The sequence below is a fragment of the Moschus berezovskii genome, chromosome 9 (assembly GCF_049115385.1).
Source record: "Moschus berezovskii isolate FMDL1 chromosome 9, NW_MosBer_1.0, whole genome shotgun sequence".
Taxonomy (NCBI): domain Eukaryota; kingdom Metazoa; phylum Chordata; class Mammalia; order Artiodactyla; family Moschidae; genus Moschus; species Moschus berezovskii.
In genome coordinates this window covers 31618658-31642805 of record NC_142468.1, presented here as the reverse complement: position 1 = coordinate 31642805, position 24148 = coordinate 31618658, and the positions used below count along the sequence as shown (strand labels likewise).

Sequence of the window (24148 nt, the reverse complement as noted above, 5' to 3'; positions counted from 1 at the left end):
ATTTTAATACATGCCACAAATCTCTGCAATAAAAATGGTGGACTGGTAGCCTCGTTTATTAAAAAGACCATGCAGTCATTGAACAGTAAGTTGTCTCTAATAACTGAAATAGAGAAAAGAAGCTATTTGAAGTCTAAAACGTTCCTCTCACAACCAAAGACAAGAATATTTAAACTGGAAGTTGCAGAGATCAATCAATATAAATACTATCTAATAATTTAAAAATTAGATAAAATTTGTTTCGATAAGATATCACATTATCATCAAATTTAGCTCATTTCTGTCACTTTCCTTTTTAGTTTGCAGTCAAAAGTTACTGTGTCTTGAAGAATAAATACTTTGCACCAACACTTGTGAGAAAAACAATGCTAAGCCATTGTTCTTCCTTTCTTGTCATTTCAGGACATATCTATAAAATAGGGACTTCCTTCATTTTGGAAGTTTGGGGTTTGGGGGAGGGAGATACACCTCCTAAAACCCGTCTCTCTGCCTCATTTGCCTGCCCAAGAAAAGAGGCTGACCCTTCCTCTGCAGTATGGAGCCAAGGATCTTCAACCCAGAGCTGACCCTGGGCCTGCCTCTCATCCTCTCTGATACTCCTTTGGAGCTGCATGTGACTCCTCTCCCTCATCCAGTAGGAACCTCAGCTGAGGACTGGATACAAAATTCACTTCAAGAGGACGAAGGAATAAGAAACCCATTTTCTCATCACAGATCCAGGCTGTGCCCTCCAAGCCAGGTTTTTCAGAAATAAGGTAACCATGTAGGCTCGAATCTGACTGGATTGGTTCAGAACTCAGGGGAATGAGGGAGATTAATCAGCACTCAGAAACTCCCACAGATATCCTAAATTATTTACTGAGTTATAGCTTCCAAACTAAAAATAATCCACCTGCCATGGCTGACAGAATTAATCTTGGGGTGGCACGTCCCCTCATCTAAGAAAACTGAAGGTGTCAGCAAACGTGGTCCCTGAGCAAGGGAACCTTGGTGTCAGAATTCTGCCCATGCCATAGAGAAGCATGTGGTACCCTCTCTGTCTGGTGCCACATTACTGAGGAGAGCAGACACTATACATCATCGCCAAGAACATGATGCGTCAGACATCTTCTCCTGGTTTGGAGGCATACTCTAAAATCATGGGAGGCAGCTTGCTTTTTCTGTTTGTTAGTCTTTGATCATAGTCCACCGGTTTTTTACCCTCAGTGTTTCCCCTTTTCCCAACAGTGGTTACTTATTAGTTGGAAAGAAAGCTTGTTAAAGCTGCAAGAATGAGACCGCATCCCACTTCAGTTGTTTTTAAGTTGGTGCCAATCCAGTGGCTTTGTTGTCTAAATGCCCTTCTGTTGTGACTGGTACCTACCACTGGCTCTTTCTTCCCTTTGGCCATTAACTTGGTGGCACTTAACTATCACTTTTAAGAATAAAGACAATAGTGGCGTTTTTTGCTGAAGAATGCTTTAATTCTGGACTCTGAATCATGAGTACCCTTAGGAACAAAAGGATGTCCTCCCTTTCACGGGGAACGCGTGGGTGTCTAATGAGATTGACACTACATCTTCAGCAAAAGAGAATGATCTTTTTCCTTCAGTTTTTTTCTAAGTTTTTAGAAACCAAAGTTAAAAGAAAGTCAAGACTAGGATAATCAGTGTTTGTTTTGTGTCTTTTCCTGTGCCCAAACAGGGCTGTACTATGCAGCCTCCACTTGCCTGTTTGCTGCTCCACGTTCACCCCTTACTCTCTGCATCCCAGGAACACCAACTTCCTTTCAGTTCCTCATACATGCTATGCTTTAATGTTCTCTGCCTGGAAAATTTTCCTCCCTCTTCACCTGAAAGCTCCTCCTCATCCAGATTTCTGCTTACTCATCGCTTCCTCCAGGAAGTCTTCCCTGATTTCTCTGACCAGGTCAGTCCTTTTATCACAGACTCTCCATCCCCACGAGGCTGTTTTGAAGCACTGATCACAGTTGTAATTTTACATTTATTAACTAGATCATATGCTCCATGACAGCAGGGATTATGTATGTTTTTGCTCATGATGGTTGTTCAAGTCATGTATTAATGAATGAGCAGCCTTTAAAAAAAATTCTCAGAAAATCTTGTGCTGCTGCTGCTACTGCTGCTAAGTCACTTCAGTCGTGTCCGACTCTGTGTGACCCCATAGATGGAAGCCCACCAGGCTCCCCCGTCCCCGGGATTCTCCAGGCAAGAACATTGGAGTGGGCTGCCATTTCCTTCTCCAATGTGTGAAAGTGAAAAGTGAAAGTGAAGTTGCTCAGTCGTGTCCGACTCTTAGCGACCCCACAGACTGCAGCCTACCAGGCTCCTCCATCCATTGGATTTTCTAGACAATAGTACTGGAGTGGCTTGCTATTGCCTTCTCCGAATCTTGTGCTTCTGATATTTTAAAAACAAAATTTTTTAAGATAAAGAAGCACTGTTTGCGGGACTAAATGATTTTGCCAAGTTACAGTAAGTTAGGAGAGCCTAAGGCCATACTTTTTCAAGCCTTGATCCAGTATTTGTGGACTGCCCACTGTCTGTTTTGCTCTGTGCCAGACAGTGGAATAAAATAACAAATATGTCACAATTGTTTCAGGAGCTCCTAGTCTATTTGAGCAAGGGAAGTTTGTAAACAAATAAGTCAAATAAAATATTACACAGGTTTGTCCAGCATACAGCAGGCATACACAAAGGAGGACGGTCAGGTATATCAGAAGAGCAGTGACTCTTGAAATATTAGCATGTGCTTACTAAAAAGACTTCCTTGATAGCTCAGTTGGTGAAGAATCTGCCTGCAATGCAGGAGATCCCGGTTCAATTCCTGGGTCAGGAAAATTCGCTGGAGAAGGGATAGGCTACCCACTCCAGTATTCCTGGGCTTCCCTGTGGCTCAGCTGGTAAAGAATCAGCCAGCAATGAGGGAGACCTGGATTCGATCCCTGGGTTGGGAAGATCCCCTGGAGAAGGAAATGGCAACCCACTCCAGTATTCTGGCCTGGAGAATTTCATAGACTGTATAGTCCATGGGGTCACAAAGAGTTGGATACGACTGAGCAACTTTCACTTCTTCACCAAAAAGACTAGTAATAAGGGCATTAGGGTGGAGGGAGTCCCAGAAGCAAGGCACAAAGACCACAGGAGGCAGGCCCCCAGAGATGCCACGAACAGACTGGAAGTATAGGTTGTGAGATTGCAGTGAGTGGGCAGGGTCAAGTTAGGGAGGCCCTCATATGCCTTAAAGGACCTCAGAGACTATGTTGGAGCTACAGGGAGTCACTGAAGGGTCTTAAGCAAGAGAGATCTGACCAGATTTCAGGAAGTTACTCTGGAAGTGGAGAAAGTAGACAGATGAATAACCAGTGAGTACGGTGATGGACAGGGAGGCCTGGCATGCTGTGATTCATGGGGTCGCGGAGAGTCGGACACGACTGAGCGACTGAACTGAACTGAACTGAACTGAACGGTAACTGCAGGAAAAGAATAAAAGATACAGCAGTAGCCCAGGGCAGTGGTAATAAATACTAGAATTAGGGAGTAGCAGTGGGAATAGAGGGTAGGAGATGTTAAAGGAAGAGAAATCAACAGTTATCTGATATACATTGGGTTCGCAAGCTACAAAGAATTTGGAGTGATCCTTGAGTTTTGGGCGTGGCTGATTGGATGGACTATATTACAACTTTCCCACATACAAAGGGTAGAAAGAGGCTTGGGAAGACAGAAATTAAATTCTATCCGGGCCCACTGAGTTTAAATTGCCTGAAAAACATATGAGTGTAGCTGCCCACTAGGCTAGAGAAATGAATACAGGAAACTTAATATTGCTAAGTGGAGCCATGGTTGTGATTAAGGTCATAAAGAAGGCTGCAGAGAGGGAAGACAGAATTCCAAGAAACCAAACCTACATTTCTGGTGTGGAATGAAGAACACGAGCCAGCAAAAGAGATACTGGTTCCGCACAATTTTATTCTGAACAACAGAGAATAGAAAAACGTTTCAACCATGTAAGGAAAATCAGATCCTCCTCCTGAGAGGTTCCTCTGGGGGCATTTTCATGGTGTCTTGGCAAATTCTTACCAGTCTGCTTAGTGATTCTGAAAATCTGCCTGACCTCTTTCAGAGAACTCAGTCTAGCTCTGTGCATGTGTATTTAAATTGTCTATATAATGCCAACTTCTTTAATGATTGCTCACAACCTCGTTTTTCTTCTTCCTTCTACCTCCACCCTGAAATCTCAGAGTAACACTAAGGCAAAGATGTTAAATGATTCAGCAAGGATTACATCACTAGTTAATAGTAGGGCAGGGTTTGAGAGAAGAGAATTTGTGGATAACCCTGCACTAATTGGTATTTCTTGTACATTCTGGCCTTGGTCCTTCATTCACCACTCTTTTGCCATGCACTGCTTGGGGACAGAAGGTAAAAACACATGATCCTTGTCCTCAGGGAGCTTCCACACTACTGGAGGCTGAACCAATCGCAGTCTCTTCTGTGACTGAGACTGTGATTTGCACTATGAAAGAAGTCTTTGCAGGTTCCATCAATGGTGGACAAGGGGTGCCATATTCTGTCCTTGGGTCTGGAGAGGAGATGCAATGGTTGTCCTGAAACCTAGCTTCCTTAGCATGTACATAACCATAAAAACAAATAAATTCAATAAATTAAGAGAGTTTACTAATAAAGAGAGTCTTTGCGACGCCATGGACTATAGCCCACCAGGCTCCTCTGTTAATGGAATTGTCCAGGCAAGAATACTCAAATGGGTAACCATTCCCTTCTCCAGGAGATCTCTCCAATCCAGGGATTGAACCTGGGTCTCCTGCACCGCAGATAGATTCTTTACTGTCTGAGCCACCAAGGAAGCCCCTACAAATAAAACTGCAAGTCATCTTAGATTTATATCCAACTGTCATGAAATCAAAAGGAAGTCTGGGGGAAGAAAAATCATAACAGAAGCAACTGTTACCTAATGGTGCCAACCCCCAGGAGGTAATCAAAGCTGTTGGTTACCAAACTTGAGAGAAAATTTGGACCCAAACCATTTTAACTGAGCAAAGAAGCTATGGAAAGTAGAGAACCCAGGTCTACTGCACATACACTTCAGCAGATTTTCTTTCCTCCCACTCTCTTTTAACTATTTAAAGGCATCTTCATTTCTATTTGCTTCTTCTCACTGCTTCTAGCAAGAAAAGGACAGAAGAGACTGTGAATCCACACAACATAAACGCATTCTGGCAGCAGTGAAATCCAATTATATCATAGAGAGCAAGGTAAATACAGGAAGGTGTCGCAAAATCAGTAGTTCCACAAATATTTATTCACTTTACTTGCAACTTGTAACTGCAATAGATACGGTGTTAGAGATGGAAGCATTTGATTCAGAAGTAGAATGAAAGTCTCACAGATTTTGGTGTCATATACCCTTTTCCTTATAGCACTATTATTGGATGCTACTCTTGGGCATGGCATCTGCAAGGAAGGCAGAATTAATAGAATAATATATAGTAAGTACAAAGTACATCATAATAATGAGCAGAACGTACAAAGCTCCTTTTACTTCTGTCATTTCATTCAGTCCCACAACAAGCCTGTGGAACTGGTGTCTTATCCTCCCTATGAAGATAAGAAAATGGAAATATTTGGACCAAGGTCACACGGACAATGTAGGGCATCTGAATCTGGGTCTCACTGACACCAGAGCCCAAGTTCTTAATCACTCAGCCATCTCCTTCCTACTTTTTCAGAGTAGACCAGGACAAAAATCACAACAGACCTCCTCTTGGACTATTTTATTTCTTTTTTAATCACTCAATGGTATTCGTTAATATCGTTACAAAACAAAAATCTCCAGCATTTCAGTCATCAACTGTTTATGCTCTTGCTACTGTTTATGTTATTACTGTTCTGTTCCAATTGTTGTTACTATATATGCTAGTTTTAATTAGTTATAATCAGGATGTAATTTTGAGCCTCTGCTTTCCCTACTGAATGTTATTTCAAAATTCAGCCCCATCTTCTGACTGGTTCACATCACTTGTTGTGAAGGAAATATTCCATTCTGATCATGTACCTTTTCCCCAAATTCCTGTTTTAATTATTTGCTGTTAAGGTTTTTACAAATCCCTATCATTTAAAATTTACTTTTCTTCATTGAGTTCCTTGGATGCCTGATTTGATTAAAACTCTAAAAACACTGAGTGATTAGATAGTTCAGTTCAGTTCAATCACTCAGTCATGTCTGACTCTCTGCGACCCCATGGACTGCAGCACGCCAGGCCTCCCTGTCTATCACCAACTCCCGGAGTTTACCCAAACTCATATCCATTGAGGCGGTGATGCCATCCAACCATCTCATCCTCTGTCATCCCCTTCTCCTCCTGCCTTCAATCTTTCCCAGCATCAGGGTCTTTTCAAATGAATCAGCTCTTTGCATCAGGTGGTCAAAGTACTGGAGTTTCAGCTTCAACATCAATCCTTACAATGAATATAAAGTCCTTTAGGATGGACTGGTTGGATCTCCTTGCAGTCCAAGGGACTCTCTCTTGAGTATTCTCCAACACCACGGTTCAAAAGCATCAATTCTTGGTGCTCAGCTTTCTTTACAGTTCAACTCTCACATCCATATATGACTACTGGAAAAACCATAGCCTTGACTAGATGGACCTTTGTTGGCAAAGTAATGTCTCTGGCTTTTTAATATGCTGTCTAGGTTGGTCATAACTTTCCTTCCAAGGAGCAAGCATCTTTTAATTTCATGGCTGCAATCACCATCTGCAGTGATTTTGGAGCCCAAAAAAATAAAGTCTGTCACTGTTTCCACTGTTTCCCCATCTATTTGCCATGAAGTGATGGGACCAGTGGCAAGCCACTCCAGTACTCTTGCCTAGAAAATCCCATGGATGGAGGAGCCTGGTGGGCTGCAGTCTGGGGTCGCTAAGGGTCAGACACGACTGAGCGACTTCACTTTCACTTTTCACTTTCACACATTGGAGAAGGAAATGGCAACCTACTTTAGTGTTCTTGCCTGGAGAATCCCAGGGATGGGGGAGCCTGGTGGGTTTCTGTCTATGGGGTCACACAGAGTCGGACACTACTGAAGTGACTTAGCAGCAGCAGATGGGACCAGATGCCATGATCTTAGTTTTCTGAATGTTGAGCTTTAAGCCAACTTTTTCACTCTCCTCTTTCACTTTCATCATAAGAATTACTTTAAAAAAGAAGAGATCATTTTTGAAACATCTCTGTAAAGATAGACATTTTGGGACGATACAGTAAGAGTATATAGATTCTCAGTACAGAAAGGTGGGTCATACAAGTACTGGTTTTGGAAGACGGTTACCCAGCAATACTATCCAATAAATCTACGTATGGGAAGGAGAAAGCATATTTGCATTATAATCCCCTGGTTTTAGACTCTTCTTTTAGAATGAAAAGTAGCCAGGAGCAAGAATTAAAGTTGAAAAGATTAAATAGCTCTGTTAAGTTTAGAGAGTGCCATTTCCCCCCTGGGTCAACAGAGCTAGAGCCATCTTAAAGAACCAATAAAACTTCACTGCACATTACTGAAGAAATGGAAAGGCACTGTCAGCCTTTTATCCCAAATCTCTTACCTAAATTAATTATTAAGAGGCAAAATGCAACCAAATGGATGGGGCAGAATAATATGTAATTCTGATTTCCTAAGAGGCTATAATGGTCTGTTTTTCAGGCTGAGGCCTTCATTTATAGCTGCCCTTTTACTGCAAGAAGAGGCATGCACTTCACCAACACCTTTTTCAAGTGGCTGCTATGGAATGTTGTCGAATTGCAGTTATTTATCGGTGCGGTTTTTCTCTTTCCTGACTCATCTGTGAGCTTCCCTCTTTTGCTGAAGAGAATGGGTGTTTGAGCATCATCCACAAACGGGAGGTGGGAATGGTTAGAGTCAAGTCTACCTGTGGGCTACATTAAGTGACAGTTCAATGATGGCTACAGTGGCCCTAACTACCATCACCCCTTGTGCTGTGCTAAGCATTTGACACACTTTGCATCAGTTTAGTTCAGTTCAGTCGCTCAGTCGTGTCCGACTCTTTGAGACCCCATGAATCACAGCACGCCAGGCCTCCCTGTCTATCACCAATTCCCGGAGTTCACGCAAACTCATGTCCATCGAGTCGGTGATGCCATCCAGCCATCTCATATACCATTATATTTATGCCCCTCAACAACCACATAAGGAAAGCTCTGTCCATCTGATTGTATAGATGAAGAAAGCAAGACAGAGAGAGGTGAAGAACACACAATAGTTAAGTTTCTAATCCAGATCTGTCTCTTGTTCCCTATGCTGTGTTGCCATCCCCCTACATGCCTATGTACTCGTGTTTCTGTCAATCACATATATGTCCAAATTTCCACTGCATGTGCAATATGGAGACAAATATACTCACTGAAATTCTGGATAAAGTGGGGCACAGAGAGGGAACCGGGCAAGAAAGTGACCATGTGGGGCCACATCCCACAGGAGAAGCAGCTAGAGTGATGCCTGGATTACATTCCCCAGGAGGCTGGGTGTGCTGAGGAATGCTAATGCCTGACTCTTCCAAGGGGTGGAGGGTGAGATGACTGGGGATGTGGAAAAGGGGAAGAAAGGAGCAGTAGGTGAAGTGGTCAAAGCTGTGTGATGTCAGATATGCTTCGCTTCCTCTCTCACAGCCTTATAATTTTCAACAAAAAAACATAACTGAGAAAATGGTTTGGACATTGGGGTTTCTTCTTGAGAACAGTGAAGGAACAGTCTCCAGAGTCAAAATCACAGATGCAATGGAAACATGAGACAAAACCTTCTGCTTTCCCTGTAACAAAGAAGGGAAAAGAGTGTGGCCAGTGACACCTGATAACACGGGGGTATCACTGAGGGCCACGACCAAGGATATTGCTCCTTCCTTTGAGGAACACACAAGGGAAGAGATTATGAAGGGGCATTTTCCTCACCGGCTAGCAAAATGTATTATAAATCTCTAGCAATAAACACAGTGTGGTATAGACAAATAAATGGAAAAATGAACAAAATAAAATCTTATAATGTTAAAATTTTCCAATCTGGTAGCCAAAAAAATATATATTTCAAGGTTTGAGTGTGCATTTTTCTGGTTTCCAACAAAGGTATGAATCTTTACAAATGTTTATTGGCTATTTGTCATTTCTTCCTCTGTGCAATGACTCTTCATATCCTTTGTATATTTTTTATAAGAGCATTCATTTTTTTTATATTACTGTGTTGAAACTCTTAATATGTTTTGATTATTGATCTCATCTTTATATATATAGTTTCAAAAATCTCCATTCTCACTGTTTTCAATTTCTTTGGCTGTACAGAAATTTTAGCTTACATGCGGTCAAACCTATGAATCTTTGTTGTTACGTCTTTTGGGTTTTGTGTATTGTGGGGAAAATATTACTAGAATATATTTTGAAAGTACACTTTTCTCAAGCCTTTTAGAAAGGAACTTTAGCAGTGTTTCTTTTCCATACTGAAAATTCCCTTTTGTGAAACAATTGCACTCATCTCACATGCTAGTAAAGTCATGCTCAAAATTCTCCAAGCCAGGGTTCAGCAATATATGAACTATGAACTTCCAGATGTTCAAGCTGGTTTTAAAAAAGGCAGAGGAACCAGAAATCAAATTGCCAACATCTGCTGAATCATCGAAAAAGCAAGAGAGTTCCAGAAAAACATCTATTTCTGCTTTATTGACTATGTCAAAGCCTTTGACTGTGTAGATCACAATAAACTGTGGAAAATTATGAAAGAGATGGACATACCAGACCACCTGACCAGCCCTCTTGAGAAACCTGTATGCAGGTCAGGAAGCAACAGTTAGAACTGGACATGGAACAGACCAGCTCCAAATAGGAAAAGGAGTACGTCAAGGCTATATATTGTCACCCAGCTTATTTAACTTATATGCAGAGTACATCATGAGAAACGCTGGGCTGTAAGAAGCACAAGCTGGAATCAAGATTGCCAGGAGAAATATTAATAACTTCAGATATACAGATGATACCACCCTTAAGGCATAAAGAGAAGAACTAAAGAGCCTCTTGATGAAAGTGAAAGAGGAGAGTAAAAAGCTGGCTTAAAGCTCAACATTCAGAAAACTAAGATCATGGCATCTGGTCCCATCACTTCATGGCAAATAGATGGGGAAACAGTGGAAACAGTGACAGACTTTATTTTGGGGGATGGAAGGACTGATGCTAAAGCTGAAACTCCAATACTTTGGCTACCTCATGCGACGAGTTGACTCACTGGAAAAGACTCTGATGCTGGGAAAGGTTGGGGGCGGGAGGAGAAGGGGACGACAGAGAATAAGATGGCTGGATGGCATCACCGACTCTGTGGACATGAGTCTGAGTGAACTCTGGGAGTTGGTGATGGACAGGGAGGCCTGGCGTGCTGTGATTCATGGGGTCGCAAAGAGTCAGATATGAACTGAACTGAAGTGAAACATGTTATTCCCTCTTTTTAAATTTGTTTTCATAAAAAGAACTGTATATAAAATGCAAATTCATATTTCTGCGGTAGTTAAGTGACTCTTAGTGGCTGAAGAGTAAGTAATTATTGATACTTTGATCCTGTAACCACTAGGGCATATAATGTAAGAAAAACAGGACAGAAATTGGAATGGGAACTGGTAAACTTCTTGGACTTATGATTCTTTTTTAACTGATACATTTAGTAAAAGAAAGTCTTAGATTCAGGAAGATTCCCATTTATATTACTCAGCTATAAAAAGAAATGCATTTGAGTCAGTTCTAATGAAGTGGATGAACCTAGACCCTATTATACAGAGTGAAGTAAGTCAGAAAGAGAAAGACAAATACCATATATTAATGCATATATGTAATTTAGAAACATAGCACTGATGATCCTACTTGCAGGGCACCAAAGGAAACACAGATATTTTGGACACAGTGGGGGAAGGAGAGGGTGGGATGATTTGAGAGAATAGCACTGAAACAGAAACATCACCGTATGGAAACAAGACAGCCAGTGGGGACTTGATGTATGATGTATAACGCAGGGAACCCAAAGCCCAGTGCTCTGTGACAACCTAGAGGGGTGGGATGTGGAGCGGGGTGGGAGGGGAAGTCAAGAAGGAGGAGCCATATGTATAACTAATGCCAATTTATGCTGTTACATTGTAAAAGCCATCAGAATATTGTAATTATCCTCTAACTAAAAATAAATATAAAAAATATATTTCTGGTTATTGATTGTCACTTTTTGTTTCCAATTTTACCTCTTTTCACCTTTCCAATGACCCTGTAAACCTTGATCCAGAGTTAACCTTACTTGCAGTGAATGTTTCAAACAGAAAGGTTTCTGTATCTCATAATTGAAAATATGTTGGCTCATATTCTAGATGTCTGAGTTTTTTTGCCAGCCTTAATGCAACAGGTACTGCCTTGAACACCTTTTCCATTACAAATTATGTGCTTTCCATTATATTAATCTAATCAATAAAACTGATCAGTGCTCAAGCCATTTCACTTAATTCTCCCTGCAACACTAAATTCATTTTTCTTCTTCTTAAAACAGTCTCATCTTGCATTATAGGAGTTAATTTTAGTACCTAATGACACAAGTACATTGCTAAAACCCATATGAAAAATTATAACAAAAGTAAAACACATAAAATCTAAGTGCCAAGATAAATTTTGTCATCTGGTGCTTTGTCTCTACCTAAGTACATTTGTTTCTCTCCCATCTGTTTGGAAACTTATTTAAGTAAATCAACATGTCTCTCAATTAATCTGGCTCCCATATCAAATGACAAATATCTTCATTTGAAGAAAACTTTGCATACTTTATTATTTAGTTGCCATCACATACTCTATGCTATAATTATTATTATTCGCAGTACACAAACAAAGAAACTAAATCTGAAAAAGTTAAGTAACTTGCTTAAAGTCAGACAGTTCTCAAGTGGTAAAACTGGAATTTGAACTGGCCTTGTCTTTACACCCTCTATTTTTTCCAGTAAATGACACTTCAACCCTTCCAACTCATCTATGAAGGTCAGTCTGATGTTGTTCGACTCCAAGGTAGGAGCTCTTAGTGGTGTCTTTTAGGAAAGCATGCATGAGAGTGAGTTCTTAAGATCCAGCAGGTATGGGCAACATTGGGTCACCCATGGAAGCAGTCCTTTCATCTTTCTTTCAAAAATCTTTCCTGAATGTTCTTTCATTTGCCATAAAGTCCAAAAATTTCCCTCTAATCCATGAAAAGGAAGATGAAGAAAGAAGCCCTTTGCCTCATTATCTAGAAGGGGCAGTGAAAGTCGCTCAGTCTTGTCTGACTCTTTGCGACCTTATGAACTATACAGTCCGTGGAATTCTCCAGGCCAGAATACTGGAGTGGGTAGCCTTCCCCTTCTCCAGGGGATCTTCCCAATCCAGAGATCATACCCAGGTCTCCTGCATTGCATGAAGATTCTTTACCAGCTGAGCCACAAGGGAAGCCCAAGAATACTGAAGTGGGTAGCCAATCCATTCTCCAGCGGATCTTCCCAACCCAGGAATCGAACTGGGGTCTCCTGCATTGCAGGCAGATTCTTAACCAACTGAGATATCAGGGAAGCCCCTAGAAGGGGCAAGATTCCATCAATAATTCACCGAGGTCAATGGCCCAATGAGGATCATAGGCAATAGAGAAAATGACCAGCGTCCTGCTAGACTTTCCTAAAACCAATTTGTGTGTCTAGGATGAAATCGTATCTTGAACAGAAGTCCATGGAAAGAAAAAGGGTTTGCACTCAGAGAGGCCTAGGTTTGAATTCCAGTAACACTACTTACTATCATGTGACTTTCGGTGCGTTTTAGAGCTTTTACTTATCTATAAAATGGAGTGACTAGACCCACCTCACAGTAGTCAGTAAATGGCAGTTACAATTAGGATTATGGTAGCAGAAGAATAGGCCTTTGTTTCTCTATCTTTTATGCAGAAATAAATGATACTAGATATAAATTACTTGTAACAATGTGTGATCCATAATGGGCATCCAAATGGTATTATTACTATTATTATCATCATCATCACCACTATAACTATTTATAGGGAAGATTACAACTGGTCTTGTCAAGGTCCCTTTCAGCATCTAGATTTTAGGGAAGGGCAGAAAAGAATTATGAGAAAGGGTAAGACTGTAAGATAAAGAAGAGGCAAGAACACAACAGGGCAAAAATGTATAACCTGTGAAAAATTCCCCTTTAATTTCTGTTCAAAGAGTTTGATGAATATGTAAGCTAAAACTCTATCATCAGCACAAACCTCTGGCCAATTATTCCACCTCTGCTGTCAAAGCAACACAGCCATTGTGAGAGAAAAATAGCAACTTGCCTGGGACTGTGTTTAGCTCCAAGAGTTATATTAGAACTCAGTAACTGAACTAAAGCAAAATGATATATAGATTTGAAGAGCCAAAAATAGTCCTGACAACTGTAAAATTGAGCAATCAGGAATTATTTGGAGAAAACAAACAAGGGCAGAAAAGTACCTAAGAAAATCCCACTGTACATATATTATTGCAAAGAGCATTGAGTGCAGATGCTTATAAGCATCCTCTGCTTATAAAGGAGCTGCATTTCCCAAAGTCCATCTGAGTCAGTATTTGGAACCTGATAAACATCCCCATCAAGAAAAAGAAGTCAAAAATGGTGGTTTTCCTGGGGCCAGGGAACTCTGCTTGACTCACCGGAGCTGAAGAGTGCAACAGACGAAGTGTAATAATGTCGAAAGCTCTAGCTGAGCATAAGCACATCAGGGTTTGAACCTTTGACCTGAGTTTGTTAGGCAGGTGAACACCTGGGCAAGTAACTACATGTCTGTAATCTTCAGAAGACTAAGGTTTGTTTTTCACCCTCCACCCCAGCTTTATTTATATATAATTGGTAAAGAAACACTGTACATAATTAATGTTTACAATTTGCTGAGTTTGAACAAATGTATATACTTGTATTATCACCACCACAATCCAAGTAATAAATATATCTATCACCTCCACAAGTTTCCTGTGCTCCTTTTTCATTTGCTTTTGTTTTTGTGGTAAGAACAGTTAATGTGAAATCTACCCTCATAACACTAGTAATAAAGAATCTACCTGTCAATGGGTTGGGAAGATCCCCTGGAGGAAGGCATGGCAACCCACCCTAGTATTCTTTCCTGGAGAATCCCATGGACAGAGAACCCTGGTGGGCTACAGTTCATGGAGTTACAAAGAGTAGGACACAACTGAAGTGACTTAGCACACATCCTCCTAACAAATTTTTAAGTCCATAATATCATATTAACTGCTTTATATAGCAGATCTCTGGAACTTACTCTTCTTGTACAATTGTAACTTCATACTCATTGAACAACTCCCCATATCTCCCTCCCCCTGCCTCTGGTAACCATCATTCAATTGTCTCCTTCTATACATTTGACTATTTCAGATGCCTCATATAAGAGAAACTGTATGGCATTTGTCCTTCTCTGAATTCCTTCACTCAGCATAATGTCTTCCAGGTCCATCCACATGGTCCTAAATGGTAGAATTCTTTTGTCAAATGAGCAGGAAAATAGTACCAGTCTCATGGGTCCACGCATGCAGGAACTGAAGACTGTGTCTGGGAAGTGCTCAAAACAATCAGCACTCAGTAAATGTCAGTGACCACTAGTATTAGTAACAGTAACATACCTGTGTCAAAACCTGTTACTCTTTATTTGCACAGAAGGATTATGCTACATGTGATCTTTCTCACTGCTTTCTTTTTTCAACAAATAGTTCATCTCAGAGCTCTTTTCACATCTATTACAGATCTGCCTCATTCTCTACAATGATGTACAAGTATTCCACTGAATGAATACACTCTAATTTTTTTAACCTGACCCTATCAGTGAATATTTAATTTTTTCTCAGCATTTTATAGTAATAACATTTCAATATTATTGAAGGATAATAAATGCTCAATAAATATCCTTGTACACATAAACGGATGCTGATTGCAGCCATGAAATTAAAAGACGCTTACTCCTTGGAAGGAAAGTTATGACCAACCTTGATAATATATTAAAAAGCAGAGACATTACTTTCCCAACAAAGGTCCGTCTAGTCAAGGCTATGGTTTTTCCCGTGGTCATGTATGGATGTGAGAGTTGGACTGTGAAGAAAGCTGATCGCCAAGGAATTGATGCTTTTGAACTGTGGTGCTGGAGAAGACTCTTGAGAGTCCCTTGTACCGCAAGGAGATCCAACCAGTCCATTCTAAGGGAGATCGATCCTGGGTGTTCATTGGAGGGACTGATGCTGAAGCTGAAACTCCAATACTTTGGCCACCTCATGCGACGAGTTGACTCACTGGAAAAGACTCTGATGCTGGGAAAGGTTGGGGGCGGGAGAAGAAGGGGACGACAGAGAATGAGATGGCTGGATGGCATCACCGACTCTGTGGACATGAGTTTGAGTGAGCTCCGGGAGTTGGTGATGGACAGGGAGGCCTGGCGTTCTGTGATTCATGGGGTCGCGGAGAGTCGGACACGACTGAGCGACTGAACTGAACTGAACTGAACTGAACACATAAACTTATATATTTTGCAAATTTATCCAGAGGGTAAATTTCTAGCAATGGGGCTGCTAAAGTGAAAGGTATATGCAATTTTTTTTTCTGTTAAGAATACTGCCAATTATTTCCTTAAAAATAATGTACTAACCTGCACACCTACCCACAGCATGAGACTTCTTGCTTCCACTCACCCTGGCCAACACTGACGGTTAGCAAATGCCAAAAGCATGCCATTAATTGCATGAAAAGTAGCATCTCATTTTTATTATGAAGGATATAATCACAGCATTTGCTTGTTTTTCATGTTTGTTTGCCATTCACATTTATTTTTCAATGAAATTCCTGTTTATATTCTTTGTCCAGTTCTCTATTTTTTAAAATACTTTTTTTGATGTGTACTAGTTTTAAAGTCTTTGTTGAATTTGTCACAATATTGCTTTTGTTTTATGTTTTGCTTTCTGGCTGGAGGCATGTGGGATTTTAGCTCCCCAACCAGAGATGGAACTTGCACCCCCTGCTTTGGAAGGCAAAGTTCCAACCACTGGACCACGAGGGAAGTCCCCTAATTCTCTATTTTTTTAAAAAAGGTTTTCTTTTTTCTCTTTGTTAGCTAAGCAAATTGGCCATTTATAATATCTTTTATTATATTAATTTTGAATACTTCATTTTTTAATACAAAATGTTAACATGAATTTGAGTTTACTTCTGGAATCTGTATACATTTCCACTTCTCTATTTTTCAGCTCTAAATAGCTTTAGTTATTAGAGCTCCATCTGATTTTGACTGGTTATCATTCCCCTCTGCCTGTAATCTGACTTCTTATAGATTGATTTTTCCAGATGGACTTGATTATGATTTTGTCAAATTCCAAAATGGATATCTTGATTTCTAGTATTTATTTAGAGATTTAAGGAAAATTAGCACCTTTTAGAGTTTTCCTGTTCAAGAATAAGGTACAAATTTACATAAGTCTTCTTGTATGTCCTCTGGTAGGATTTTGATGTTAATTTTATACCATGCTTTTGCATATTATGTAATATTGTTAATTTTTTCCTATATATTTTTTATAATTTGGTTATTATTATAATAGCATCTCTTCATCCTTTATATTTTCTATTACTTATGTCTTTAACAATTATGTAATGAGTGAACTTACCATATTCTGGTAATATTTAGTTTTTTAGCTTGATTCTCTCTGGTTTTCTTGCTATACAGTATTTTCCCTATTTCTTTCTTTGATCTAAAAGCATTTGTCAAAGCAGGGAAATGCTAAGTAATAAGGATAAATAAAATTTGCTCATGATTTTAATGAGAAAAATTTTTAACACTGTATGCCTGTACACCCGGGGCGGATTCGTGTCAATGTATGGCAAAACCAACCAATATATTAATGTAAGGTAATTTGCCTCCAATAAAATAAATTAAAAAAATAATAAAAAAAATAAAACCAATGTTAAGAAAATGGTTATTCCTATTTTGCTAAAAGTTGCTTGTTCATTTTTTAAAAAAATTGAATTGTATCAAGTACATATTGGCATATATTAAAAGACCATATGCTTTTTATCCTTAAAGAAAACTTAACCAAGGAAAACAAAGCAAATTATAAGAGAATACTTGGGAAACTTTTATGTAAGTAAGTTTGATAGCCTGGTTGAAATGGATGTTTCTCTAGAAAGTATATGCTGGAGTTCTTGCATGTTTGAAAATACCCTGTTGGCCTTAGACTTCAACAACAATTTGGCTGGGTAACATGCTTGGAACACACTAAAAATATACGAAACCTGCCAACTCAGAAATTCTAATATTTACCCTAGCAAAATGGTCACATTTGTGCACAGACACCTAAGGATGTCTAATGCCACTTTATTTGTTAAACTAACATAATTAGAAAAAATTTAAGTATCTATAACAATATAAGAAAACACGTAAGTTAAAAAGAATAAGGAACATGAACAGTGTTAATGAAGATTGATCTGAAATTGTTAAAAAGTGCATCAAGTTGAAAATGATGCATACTGAGTGATACTATTTATATACATTAAAGAAAACACAAAAAGGTTGTATGGCTTTTATAGGTACATACATAAATTATAAAACTGGAACTGGGATGATACACATACTAAACTTAGAGTCTAGGTATGTGTCTTGGAACAAATAACTTATCGGCAATCATAATATTTTAAATGATAACAACATAGTCATTCATTATATCTGATATACATACACACTTAGGAGAAAGTAATAGGAATGTGAAAAAAATAATAGTTATTTCTGAGTGGCTATAATAGATTTTCTTTTTTGCTTTTATATAATTAAATTTTAAACTAATAATCACATTAAATTCTCAAATCACTCTTTTTCTTCAAAACTTTGCACACTTTGCTCCACTTTCCCTTGGCTTTGATTGCTGCCTTGGAGAATCATGAGATGAGTCTGATTTTTCCTACTTTTAGGTGATTTGTTTTTATGCATGAAGAAGATGCTTGCAGAATTCATTCTCTAGCTTCAAAGTTTAATCAAAGAATATATGTAATGGCATTGATGTTTCTGTATCAATTTTTACTGGAACACAGTATGTTTTTTTGATCTAGAGAACCAATTATTTCAGAATTGGGACAGTGGTTATTTCTTTTAGTATTTTTTCTGTCCCTTTTGTACTATTTCTAACTTGGCTTATCAATTTTCCTTGGCAGTGTTTACATCGTCCTACCAATATTTAAATCTTTATTTTTCCCTTTACAACTACTGACTATTTCAAACCTTCTCTCTGTGTCATTACGGCAGGTTTTATCCATGACTGTCTTCTGTCAATTGTTTTCTAAACTATTTGTCACTGGGATAACAGCAAGGTTTCAGCCCCTCAATTTCCTTTTGACTCTGACATTTCCTTATCTCATTGTGTAGCTGTATCAACTTGTCTTTGTTTCCCTTTTCATTGAATTCAAGCTTTTAAAAGTTCCTTATACAAAAAAGCAACATTTAGATCACATGTTTCCATTTCACAGCCAGTGTACTTCCAGAACAAATTCTCCCCCTCATGCTGGTATTCTATACAACCCTCCTTTGTTTCCTGCTCCTTTTCCCTTGCCTAGTTTCCTTGCATTTGCTTTCACCTTGCTCATGCTGAACGTGAACAGTCCTCTGTCAAGAAAGTATAATGGCTTCTTGGCTCTCCTCCATATTATCTGACCCCTTCATCCTCTCCTTTTATTTTCAGTCAGAGATTTATGAAGTTCAGTTTCTATCCAGGAGTGAGTTCAGCTGGGCCTATCAGAAGTTTGGCTAGTTGACCTGCCTGCTGCTTTCAAATCTCTGCTCAGAATAAATAAGGAACTAGCATCTGGGGGTACACTTTCTAATTCACCCTATGCCAAGGGGCATTATACTCATTTTCCCAGTTTACCAAAAAGGCAGAGCCAAGGAAACTTCATTTAGACCCAGTATCTACCTTCTCAGCATCACCTTCTTTTTCCCAATAGTGGATCCCACTCTCCTCCCAGCTAACAGAGGCCAAAGAAACACATTCTGGCCACATTAATATATCCTGTGGTCCAACAATGGGACCCTCCCTATACCTGTTCCTCTGCCCTCCTGCTTTCCATATTTACTTTACCCTTCATCCTCCAGTTGGCTAAATCACTGTTAATGCTGGAGATAATTTGCTCAGGGTAATTACAGTCACTCCTCATTCCCTCTCAGCTTTTCTTCCACCTGATCTGTTTCCTAAAGGTTATCCTTGATGTTTTTCCTCTCTTTGGTAAGACACTGATGTCATAGAGAGGGCTTTTCAAATTTTCTCTCAGGGCTTCTAAGTAAACTGAAGAGTATTAGAGAGACTTCTTAGGACTTAGTCCATTCACATTCTATTCCCTCAAGGGGAATGGGAAGTAAAGGGATGAAATTAGGAGACATGAAGTTTCCTGGAGTCTTGTGTTTCTTTTTTTCCCCAGCTGTTACACTGTAGGAAGCTGTTGTTTTAGTCGCTAAGTTGTTTCTGACTTTTTGGGGCCCCATGGACTATAGCCAGGCTCCCCTGTCCATAGGATTTCCTGGGAAAGAATACTGGAGTGGGTTGCCATTTCCTTCTCCAGGGAATCTTCCCTACCCAGGGATCGAACCCGCATCTCTTGTGTCTCTTGCATTGGTAGGTGTGTTCTTTACCACTGAGCTATCAGGGAAGCCCCATTGGGAGCTGTACCTCTGCCTTTATATGATGGCAGACAGCATATTTTGGGGGCTTCCCTGGTGGCTCAGATGGTAAAGAATCTGCCTGCCAATGTAGGAGACCCGGGTTCGATCCCCTGGAGAAGGGAATGGCTACCCACTCCAGTATCAAATCAGTCAATCCTAAAGGAAATCAACCCTGAATATTAATTGGAAGAACTAATACTGAAGTTGAGCTCCAATACTTTGGCTAACAGAAATGAAGAGCCGACTCACTGGAAAAGACGCTGATGCTGGGAATGACCGAGGGCAAGAGGAGAAGGGGGTGAGAAAAGATGAGATGGTTGGATGGCATCACAGACTCAATGGGCCTGGGCTGAGCAAACTCCAGGAGATGGTGAAGGACAGGGAAGCCTGGTTTGCTACAGCTCATGGGGTCTCAAATAGTCGGACATGACTTAGCAACTGAACAACATGTTTGCCTGGAGAATTCCATGGACGGAGGAGCCTAGCAGGCTACGGTCAATGGGGTCATACCTTTTGCTGGTTTTTAATTGTATTTGATCTTTTTGAATGCCATTGGCTTTTGGGAGAGGGAAATTATGTGACTAACTTCACTCCACCATCTGCTCCTGAAAGTAGAATTAAGGCTATATATATCGGAGACTCTCCTCTCCAAATAACTCTAAGTAAGTTTTACTCTTCAACAGTGAAAATATAAAAGACTATCAGTTAAACCTGAGAAGAAAAAAGATCTCTGAAGTAAAATCTATCTATCTATACATACACACATATATATATTTGCATGTATGTGTGTACAAGTGTAAGTAAACATGAAAACCAAATGGAGAACTGAACATATTTAATTAGGTAAGCTTCAGGTATTTACAAAAGAGGACAAGATAACAACTGCCTTAGTTTCACCAGGAAATTTAAACTAGAATCAACAACACTCTTTACGGTTCAATTCTGAAAAGAGGAATCAAAATCCCCCATTTCATGCTTTCTGTATTAAAAAATCATTGATTCATTTTGATGAATCATTCTGATTTCATCAAAAAGTCCAAGGTGTTGTCAACATATTTCTAACATAATCTTAACTTAAGGGTGAATATTATCACCTCAAAAATAGAATTTAAAGGCAAGATCCTTCAGAAAATACTAGTAGGAAGCACGAAATGGTCAATAATAGTGTCCAGATTTCCTTGGAGTTCTAGTAAATACATTTCTATGAGTAAGGAGAATTGTCAAAAGGAGATTTTCTTCTATGGCCTCCAGGATGAACAATAAAGTTTCCTTTTCATTGTGTGTCATGCTGGATCTATATTACTTCATGTGCCAAAATAAGGTAATAAGACAATGACACCTCCCTGAAGTCATGTGACAATTTCAGCTTGATTTTTTTTTTAAAGGCTCTAAAAACACTGTTTTAAGCAATTGATCCACTTTGGTCCCAAGGTCAGACCATGACAACGCTAGAGAGAAATTACTGAAACTGGCAAAATCTTAAGAACACTTATCATAGTAATTCTACTGAGAAACAAAATTTAGTATTTTCCCAGAACACAAATTTTTAAAAACAAATATGTAGCATTTTACCTTGTTCTAGGCAAAACTAAGAGCTCTTTCCCTACAGAAACCTGACTTCTCAGTTGTACTCATCCTGCCAAGTGACAGGTTCAGGATATGCAAATTATCTCTCCACCTTTGCTTTCATCTGCTCTTAGAATCAAAGGTGAGTTAAACTATAAAGGCAACCCTTTTTTCTTAAGTACAGAAGCAGCAGGCTCCATTTCATGTCTATTCAGCCAAGAAAAAGTAGATGGTTGTGTCAACTATCTGGATAATTTAGGCCAAAATCAAAACAAGAGCAACATCAACAACAAAAATCAATTCCTAATATTAGAAATCTAATAAGAGACTGATTACTATATGAACGTGTATGGGTATGTTTTTAATCACATAAGTTTTATTCCCTGTGCCCAGGACCTTTTAACAGGGAATTCACAAAACACCACTACTTTCTCAGGATTATACAAACACCACACGGAGTAATACGATAAAAAATCTACCCAGACATACATTCCCTTAGAATTTCTCAGGGGTCATTATATTAATTTACACTTGCTGGTGTGCTACACTCAAAAATCACCTTCTCTGAGCCCTGCTTTAGACTCAGCCCAAATGCCCACATTATAAACAAAATCCTGATCATAAGTTGCAAACACATTCTGTAGGAGCCCCACCCAACTTAATACAACCAGTTAATCCTAAAAGAAATCAACCCTGAATATTCATTGGAAGAATGATGCTGAAGCTGAAGCTCCAGAACTTTGATGCAAAGACCCTTAGAAAAGACCCTGATGCTGGGAAAGATTGAGAACAAGTGGACAAGGGGGCAACAGAGGATGAGACAGTTGAATGGCATCAATGACTCAGTGGACAGGAGTTTGTGCAAACTCCAGAAGATAATGAAGGACAAGGAGGTCTGGCATGTTGCAGTTCATGGGGTTGAAAAGAGTCAGACATGACTTAGTGACTGAACATCACCACCGCAAGGTTTGTACCCCACTCCAAGCCACATAAGTCCCACTCTCTCTCCTTAGGTCTGCCCACTTTTAGTAGTGGATATTGTTGAGATGCCTCCCCAGAACAGCACTGACTAGCAACCAGAGTCCTGAGTTAGACTGACCCTTCCTCCAAGCTCATGGATGCTCAATGAATTCTGAAGCTATCCAGAATGATATACCATAGTTCTTGATAACTCAAAGATAAGTCAACAGGTATATAGAATTATCATGGCCACAGTGACTAATTCAGGTATAGACATGTAACCTAAAACTTTTCCAGTCAAAATGAAACTCAATTTCTTTGTTCAATGATGGAGGAACAAGAAGCTCTCCCTACCCCACTGCATCCCACTCCACTCTTGGATGTTAACAAATACATGTAGCCCTAGGAACTGCTAGCAATATCTTGTTGACTTACAGAAGAAGACAGATGGAAAGAATTATGGACAAAAGCATCACAGCCCTGAAAGTATCATAAACCATGGTATTAAATCACCCCTGAATTGGAAGGACTGATGCTGAAGCTGAAACTCCAATATTTTGCCCACCTGATGCAAAGATCTGACTCCTTGAAAAAGACTCTGATGCTGGGAAAGATTGAAGGTGGGAGGAAAAGGGGACGACAGAGGGTGAGATGGTTGGATGGCATCACCAACTCAATAGGCATGAGTTCAAGCAAGCTCTGGGAGTTGGTGATGGACAGGGAAGCCTGGTGTGCTGCAGTCCATGGGATTGCAAAGAGTCAGACACAACTGACCAACTGAACTGAACTGAACTGAAGACTGCCTACCTCTAGCTTCCAGTTTCATCAGTCTAAAGACTTCCTTATTGTTCTGACAGTCTAGATTGATTGACTTTGCTATTTGTAACACAAAGGCACTTGAGTGATACATGTTCCTACTGCTTCACAGATGTATTAGTACAAAGTTTTGGTTGTTATAATAAAGATTCAAAATAACAATGGCTTAGTCCAGGATCCGTATAGCTCCACGGTGTTGGGACCCAGGTTCTTTTAATACTGTTGCCCTGTCCACCTTGGATGTGGTGTCATCTGTTTGGTGAAGGAGACTTACTACCAAGCCCGTGTTTCTGGATGAAGGATGAGTAAGGCAGAAAAAGAGGAAAGAAGGGATATATTTTTAAGGGCACAATTCAGAGATAGTCCCATTGGCAAAGTCTATTAACAAGTCCTAGGAAATAAAAATAGAATCTGAGTAATAAAATAAAGTCTGACCTTTTCAATTTTCTTTTCCTTGTGCTTCATTTAGTTTTCCTTGCTCAGAGGATGCCATGGGCCCCCAGGACTTCAGACCAGAGTTCCTGGTGCAACATGACTGTGCTTACACCTCAACTCCAGGACACGAGCTCCAGCTCCTGTGAAGACACTGCCCAGCATTGCAATCTGGAACCTGAGCAGTGTAGCTGCAACCCCCCTGTAAGAACTCTGTTCCCCTCCCGCTGACAAGAACCCTATAAAGTGGCCCCATCCACAGCCTGTTGTGAGAGTGTGGACTCCAGAGCACAGCTCCCATCTCTCTACTCTTTGATCAAAGAATAAAGCTTTCCTTTGCTTCTGAAATGACCTCAGTCTTTTTCTATTTCCGAGAATGACTCTTGCTAGGAATTGATTCAAGGGTATCAGTAACTGTAGCAAATACCACTCACAGTCACATTCTATTGACCAGAAGATGGCTGTATAGTCACACTTAGCCGCGACAAAGACTGAGATACAGAGCCTTTGTCTGGGCAGCCATATATCTAGCTAAAATGTCTTCCACCACAAGGGGAGAACAGAACGAATACTGCAGGAAACCCAGCAGTTCTTC

At 39.8% G+C, this 24148-nt stretch overlaps 1 protein-coding gene and 1 long non-coding RNA gene across 4 annotated transcripts in view; one reads left to right on the top strand and one right to left on the bottom strand.

The window, feature by feature from the left end:
• The window catches only part of RTN1 (reticulon 1), a 250209-nt gene that overhangs the window by 148572 nt on the left and 77489 nt on the right, over positions 1-24148 (bottom strand). The window lies entirely within an intron of this gene.
• LOC148776423 (uncharacterized) lies at positions 413-23904 on the top strand. Its single transcript, XR_016038177.1, has 2 exons — positions 413-755; positions 23591-23904. It is a non-coding gene; the product is annotated as an uncharacterized LOC148776423 (long non-coding RNA).